Genomic DNA, 7,250 nt, shown 5'->3' on the forward strand with positions numbered 1-7,250 from the left:
GTGTCAGGTCAGGCTGACTCTGTTCATCATGTGCAGATACTAGGGCAGGCAGTGCCACACCTCCACGGGATTGTGCCTGCAGTGGACCATGAGCACCCCAATGGCCTGGCTGGCTGCTGCTGCCAGTGCCAGGGCCTGTGCACCACAGGGAGTGAATGAAGATGGGGTGGACATGTTGTTACCCCCTCAAACCCCACCCACAAACCCCACACCCACAATCCCCCACATACCCTATACACCCACCCACAAACCTCCCATATCCCCAACACCCCACATTCCCCCGCACACCCCATACCCACAACCCCCCCCCCAGAAACCAAACAGGCCCTCCATCCCCATTTCCCTACTCACCTGGAACAGCACCTGGGTCCAATACAGCTCTGAAGCCTTGCCCCACTCATATTTGCTCCAGCACACTGTGGCAGCATGCTGGAGTAGCAGGGGCATGAGGCAGCCATACAGACACTCTGGCAGGTGCTAGAGTGTCCCTATCAAGGATCCAGTCTCTGGCTGCTCCAGGAGTGTGTCTGGCACTACTTTTTTTCAGTGCATTTTTTTTTAATACCAGGATTTCCTAGTAAGAAATTTAGAGTCTGCACAGGAACATTTTTTCATCCCAGCGTGTCTCTTAAAGCATCTCAAACTGATTCGAGTTGCTGCAACAGGAACATGTTTGCTCATCTGGAGGTGGCGTATGTGGTTATTTACTCCCTCCCCCCTTGCCCTTTAACTTTTTGTTCCTTTTTTCTTAATTTAGATCATTTTTTAAATGGAAAGAACCCTACCTTTTCAGATATGTCAAAATGAAATGCTGTGGTAACAGTTTATGAAACAGTTTATATAAGAAAGTTCACCATGAGGAAAATGTCAACTATTTTTTCTACCATTTTGTAGCTGAAACTATCTGCTGCAGTCACAATCATTCTGGTTCTCCCAGAACTACATTTTTCATCGATTATGCTGTCAATTGAGGAAAAAAAGTCAACCAAAAAACATGTGCACAGTTGACATAATCAGAGAATAAACTTACTTATGCAGAAGGGTTTTCAGAAATGGTCCTTTTTGCCCCTAAAAGAGGCTTCAAACTTTTTTTTTACAGCAAACCATTAAAATCAGAGAATCCATATATTTAAAGCTTCATGAGAGCTGCTTCTCCCACATGTAATCAATTATTAATAAGGACCAATGTCACCAAAAACATAGCCATTTGACAGGGACCCAAGTATTTGCTTTTAAAATAAGGTCCAATGGTTCTTTTTATTGCCTCTCTTTCCTTTCTGCATGATTCCATCTCCTTTTCCAGGTCTCAGCAGTTGCCATGGTCACTCACCAGGCACCTAGAAAAACAAGCAATCTCCTTCTGCTTGAGATTACAACATCACCTTGTGAACAGCTGCTGAGGAGTATGAAAGCCATTTCCATTTAGGTCAGCTGAGGCATAAGAATTCTGAGGTCACTGCTTACACCAGGTGTCTAATGTAGGTGTGCTTACCATAGCATACTAAGAAATTATGACTCCCTATAAATTTATGTATTCATTGGTTCACAGCTGGAAAACCTGAGGCTTAAAGCTCTTAAGTTCTTGTTATAAAGCTTCAATTTATATCAGTATCTGGCTCCAGCTGAAAGTTCCAATGAAAAACTCAGTTCTGTGCACATATCTAGGTCTTGTTTTAGCAACTAGTTATGCTTCACCATGTATGAAAGGAAAAATAAGCAAAGCCATTAAAACCTAAAAGCTACATACCTGAGTCTGAAGTGAGGTAGTCTAGGTGCATGGACCTCATGTTAGCCATTTTGGCCTCCCTTCAGGGCAAAAGAAAAGATATGAACCCCAAATTGGGCTGACAGCAGCCAGTACACTGACCAAATAGGTACTCAAAATCAGCATGTTCCACTCTATATAGAGCTAGCCAAAGGAATACACTAAAGACAGGTGTGAGACTTAAATGCTGTCCTTCAGCCTTCATTAGAGCCCTCTTCTGACTGGAGGCACAAATATCCTTTCATTCAAACTGAACCCTGCTCACACTGGGCATGCCTACATGAGATGTTTAATGCAGAGTAGATGAATTATCTCTGCAGTAAATGTATTGTTGTCTACGCATGCAGGGATATTTGGCTGAAGTAACTAATACACTCTGCCGCTTCATCCCCCACACTAGATCATGGCGGGGTGGGGAAACAGCCCAGTTGGGCTACCTCTCCATCCCCTGCACTAGATATAGTGAGGGGGATGGTGAGGCAGCTCAGCTGGGCTGCTTTCCCCCCTTCCCCTGCCCCTGCTATCTAGTGTGGGGATGGCGCAGCAGCCTAGCTGGGCAGACTTCCTGCCTCTGTCTGGGGTTGGGTACTCAGCCCAGCTGGGCTGTGTTCCTTTCCCCAGCCTTATGGTCCAGTGAAACTGTCAAAACAGAGTCAAAACAGCCTCACTATTTTGACAAAGCGAAGCAGTGAGATTGTTTTGACTCAAAATCATATTTGATACAGAACACTGTTCCGACCAGACCCTGAAACTGAAGTCAGAATGGAACAGTGCTGTTTTGCACAGCCCTAATCAGAAGTATGGAACAAAATCCATATGAGGAAGACCTGGAAAGCCTGGGACTCTTCCGTTTAGAAAAGAGACAACTGAGTTTAATAGAAATATCTAAAAAATATTAATGTTGTGAAAAAGGTGAATAGAGAACTCTTGTTTGTTATGACTCATAATGCAAGAAACTAGGTGGCACATGAGGAAACATACAAGGCAACAGATCACAACACAGGAAGCTGTGCCTTGAATCTAAGAAAGCTGAGAACCACTATTTTATTGACTCTGTTACTTGCCACTGTTGGAGATTGGATAGCAGGCTAGATGAATTTTGAAGCTAACTCAGTTTGGCAATTCCTATGTTCTTTCTGAGGATATGAATCTATGTTTAAAATCAGTTAAATTAAAAATAAAGACTTTTTTCATTTTAATACTTAAGACATTGTGAATATGTTAATATAATTGCTAGCAATGGTTTAAAGATAGCTGCAATCTTCTTGATCAAAAAACTGCAACAGATTAGATACCTGCTGGTAGTGAGTAGCCAAGCCAAAAGGAAGCATTTCTTTTAAAGTTTTTTTGACCTTTGTTTCATGGCATATGCTCAGGTCATGTTACATTACATCACCATGTGACAAAAGTGAAATGTCATACAGTGTACAGTTAAACTACAGAGATGCCTTATCAGTGCCTCAGTTTTCAGATGAGGTATCATGTAACAATATCCTCAGCAACTATCTTGTCTACATAATTTTCGAGAATAGGAACAGTTTAAAAAATGTATGCAAATTAGCTTATTAGTAGTTAAATAGGGATATATTTCCGAAGCACTATTTTCATCATAATTAAACCATTTGGCTGTGATTGGTGATTAAAATTATAATTCCATCATCTTCAGTTATCGGAAATATATACACACCAAGGATTTACTAACCCCTGATGTTATGAGGTGAAAGCAAAAAGTATTTGTAATAGATCCCCCCTACAACTATCTCAGCCTTCTATATGACTTGGCTATTACTCACTCCAACACATTCCCTGTACCCCTGTAACTCATGAGTTTCAAAAACTAGTGACTCAGTCCAGCATGCTTCTGTATATTAAGCATAGGTCATGCAGGTGAAGAACTTCTTCTTCTGTCCTTGTCATAAACTAGATGTTTTTTCCAGAATTGTGCACAAGCAATGGCTCTTTCCATTGCTTCAGTGAGGTCCTCCTTTGTACAGGTCTCACCAAGGAGTTGGCAGATAATCAGGTGCTCCATAGTCTGCACTTCACTGCACTCGCATGTATTTGTGTCATTAGAGTAACTCTACTTGATCACATTTGTTTTTGATCTTCTAGTTTGCATGTGCTGGCGATTTAGACATTGCCATGCTGGCCAGTCTAGATCAGCCCCTCTGGGAAGGTCCTTCTGAGGTTTCAGGTCTATTTCAGAGCACCTGATTGTAGATAATGTTTCCTTCCATAACCTCAGTTGTTCCCTGGCAGCCATCATCCGGTGGCACAAAACTCTTTTGTGCTTTAAGACATTTAGTTAGTTCTTCTACGTGACCACAGAGTGGATTCCTGGGGGCTTCCATCTGTTGTGATTTTTCTTTTTGGCTCGCTACCTTTCTTCTTATATCAGGTGGTACGATGCCAGCCAGTAAGTATAGGCTAGCCTTTAGTGTTGGCTTCAGACAGCCTGTTATGGAAAACTGAAACAGTCCTTTGTAACTTAGGTGACCAGTCACACATATATGCATATCATAGAGCTCAATGGTCATAGGCTGTAATTTTTCAGGCAAATGACTAGACAAACATTGTGACTAGTGCACAGGTTTGCTAAAATTGTCATTGGTTTACAGAAAGTTCACCAAAAAATAAAATAAAAACAATAGGTTCATTGAAGAAAACTGACTGAGTGACCCCCACCCCCTGCTTCCACCTACCACTGCTTTAATGATGAACTGCTCTGTTAGGAAATACACAAGATAAAGACTTCTTGTCCCAGTAATAAATATTCCAACTATTTCCAGATTCTAAACATCCGTGGCTCACACCCACCCAAGTGACACACGACAGCCTTATGGCTGCCTGTTCTCATGCACTGTTAGGAAAAAAAATGTGTCACTTGATGATGGATCTGACCAATGTGTCTATCAGGAAAAGCACACCATGGATCATCTCCTGAGATGCCCTGTATTACCACAATGCACCCCACAAGATCTGGCAACACCAACACCAAAGGCAATGGCTTATGCAGAATATTGGGTGCAGACCATATAGAAACACTGGACTGGAGACATGAAGAAGAAGAAAATAATAGCTTAGCTTCTGTGCATACATAAAATTGACACACATGGGTGTAATCTTGTTCAAATTAACAGATCTATTATACTTAATTTTTCCTGCCCTCACTCTATAATTTGCATTGTGCCTTCTTGTAAGAAGCTGAGTATCCTCAAGCTTCTCTGATATCAGCCAAACCAATGGGATTTTTTGGGTGCTCTGCTGCTCACCAGAGACATTTAGCTTCTCTGGAGACATGATCCCCCAGTCACTTTCTCCTTCTGTCTTTCATGTCCCCTCCCCCGTTGCAAAGTCTGGAACTTACTAACTAAATCATTAACTGACTGCAGCATTTGATGGGCAATGTAATTGTTGCCCATGGTCATAATAAATTATATGGAGAAGGGATTTTTTGAATTAGAAATGTTTTCCCACCCCAGTATAGAAAATGACCTTCAATGTATAGGCAGCATTCCTTGCTTATTCTGCCACCCCCAGGGTACCACTTCCCTTTATAAAAAAAAAAAATAATGTTAATGTATGCAGTTGTAATCACATGGCTGCATTAAACTAATCTCATCCAAGACTTACCCTTCAGGGTGTAATTATGCAGGTTTGTACTTGAATTACACCCAGATGTAATTCTGGGGCTCAGTCATGTGACTTGGTTTGTTACATGGGTCCTTTTTCTGCAGCACAAATAAATGCACTGAAACATGATACAATAGTGTAAAGAAAAAAATCAGTAGCTGCAACTATAAAGGGGACTTCTACCAATAGTGCTTAGTAATATGAATATTTACCAATCCATCTCCTAGGACCAGAGACACCTTGCAGCCACTCCTTTGTAAGAGAGAAACATATTTTGCATTGTCTATTGTAATTGTTTTTATTGAATGTAAATAACATTTTCTATCTGGACCCCTAGATATTATAAAGGAAATAATTTATGCAAAAAAAAAAAATCTTTCCCAGCCTTCTTACACCATAAAATATCTGGGTCATGGTCTGGTGTTAGATACACTGCTATAAATCTAGAGATAATACTTTGATTTCAGTAGAGTTACTCTGGATTTATACCAGTGCCAATAACAGGTAATTTGGCCTTCTACATATGTAATTGTTCTTAGTGAAAAAAAAAATTAATCCCTTGCAGCAGTCTCTGATTGTGGCATTTTAACAATAACAGCCCTCATGATTAAGTGTTTCCAGTGCTCACTGACAGATGGTCACTGTGTTTCAAAACAGCCTCCAGTAAATAACGACCAAATTCAAATGAGAGATGGAAAATAGTTCTTATTGTGTGGTTCTCCTTTGCCACAAATAATGAAATCAAGACAGGCCTTCTACTCTATTTTTTTTTAATGATACCAAGAGCTTACAATTCTTTAAGAGGAAGGAAGGAAGCAAGAAAAGAAAAGTAAAGAAAAGAAGAGAAATGAGGAAAGCAGTGAGTTTTTACAAACATCAGTACTGGTTTCGGTTAATTATATTTTACCTTTGTTCCATTATGTTCAATGGTGTTCAATACCTTTGACACACCAGAATGTTATTTTTCTGTTTGTTCTGTTGCTTTTGTTTACCCGAAGAGCAAAACAAGGGTGCTGGTATAGTTACAATGGTGTGCTGAAAATACTCACTTTCTAACCGTGATTTGGGTGAAGCACAGGATGGTCAATATAGCCCTGAGGGAAATTGTTTTATAACAGGCCATAATACATTCTAACATTTTACTGCATCTCTGTTCACTCAGATTGTTAAATGACTAATAACCACTGCTACTGCAGCTGTTTCTACTGTTGTCAGGAAGGTCTTGAACCTCCAACTGTGCTCAAAATATCATCTGCCTTATCATTATGAACAGCACAAGGGAAGTACAAGTCTGGAAATTTTCTTCTGGCTGTTGTGTTTTGGGGATAGCAACGAAGTGAAAGGGACAGGATGTATTGGGCTTATTTATTAGCTTAAGGAACAGAAGAAGAAATTAATATTCTCCAGAGGTCCTGAACTAGCTGGACCCACCTAATCTAACACTTTTAGAAGTTAATTTATTAAATGAAAACCTCAGATCAGTAGCTAATTATTTTCTTTCCGCAGAAAATGAATTTAGACCTTATATAGGCTAAATTAGAACTAGGCCCTGATTTAAAATTCAGGAGCACACACATAAGGCTTTAATGCTGTTCAGGCCTGGAGTACTCTGATGCTTAAAGTTAAGCACCTGTGTAAATTATTTCCTGAACTGCAGTTAAAATTAGTGAAAGTAAAGCCAGTTCAGGAGAGAAAAGATCTTCCCCATCCTATGTTCTTTTGCAAGTGAACATAATCCAATCATTGTCTTCAACTGTAGAAGGTATTATGGAATTGACTGTACCTTAATTGAATTGGAACAATTCTGAATAACGAACATCAGAAAACTGAATTCACATCATGTTTTTGAGGC

The sequence above is a fragment of the Gavialis gangeticus genome, unplaced genomic scaffold (genome assembly GCF_001723915.1).
Source record: "Gavialis gangeticus isolate Ggan-Ray unplaced genomic scaffold, GavGan_comp1, whole genome shotgun sequence".
NCBI lineage: Eukaryota > Metazoa > Chordata > Crocodylia > Gavialidae > Gavialis > Gavialis gangeticus.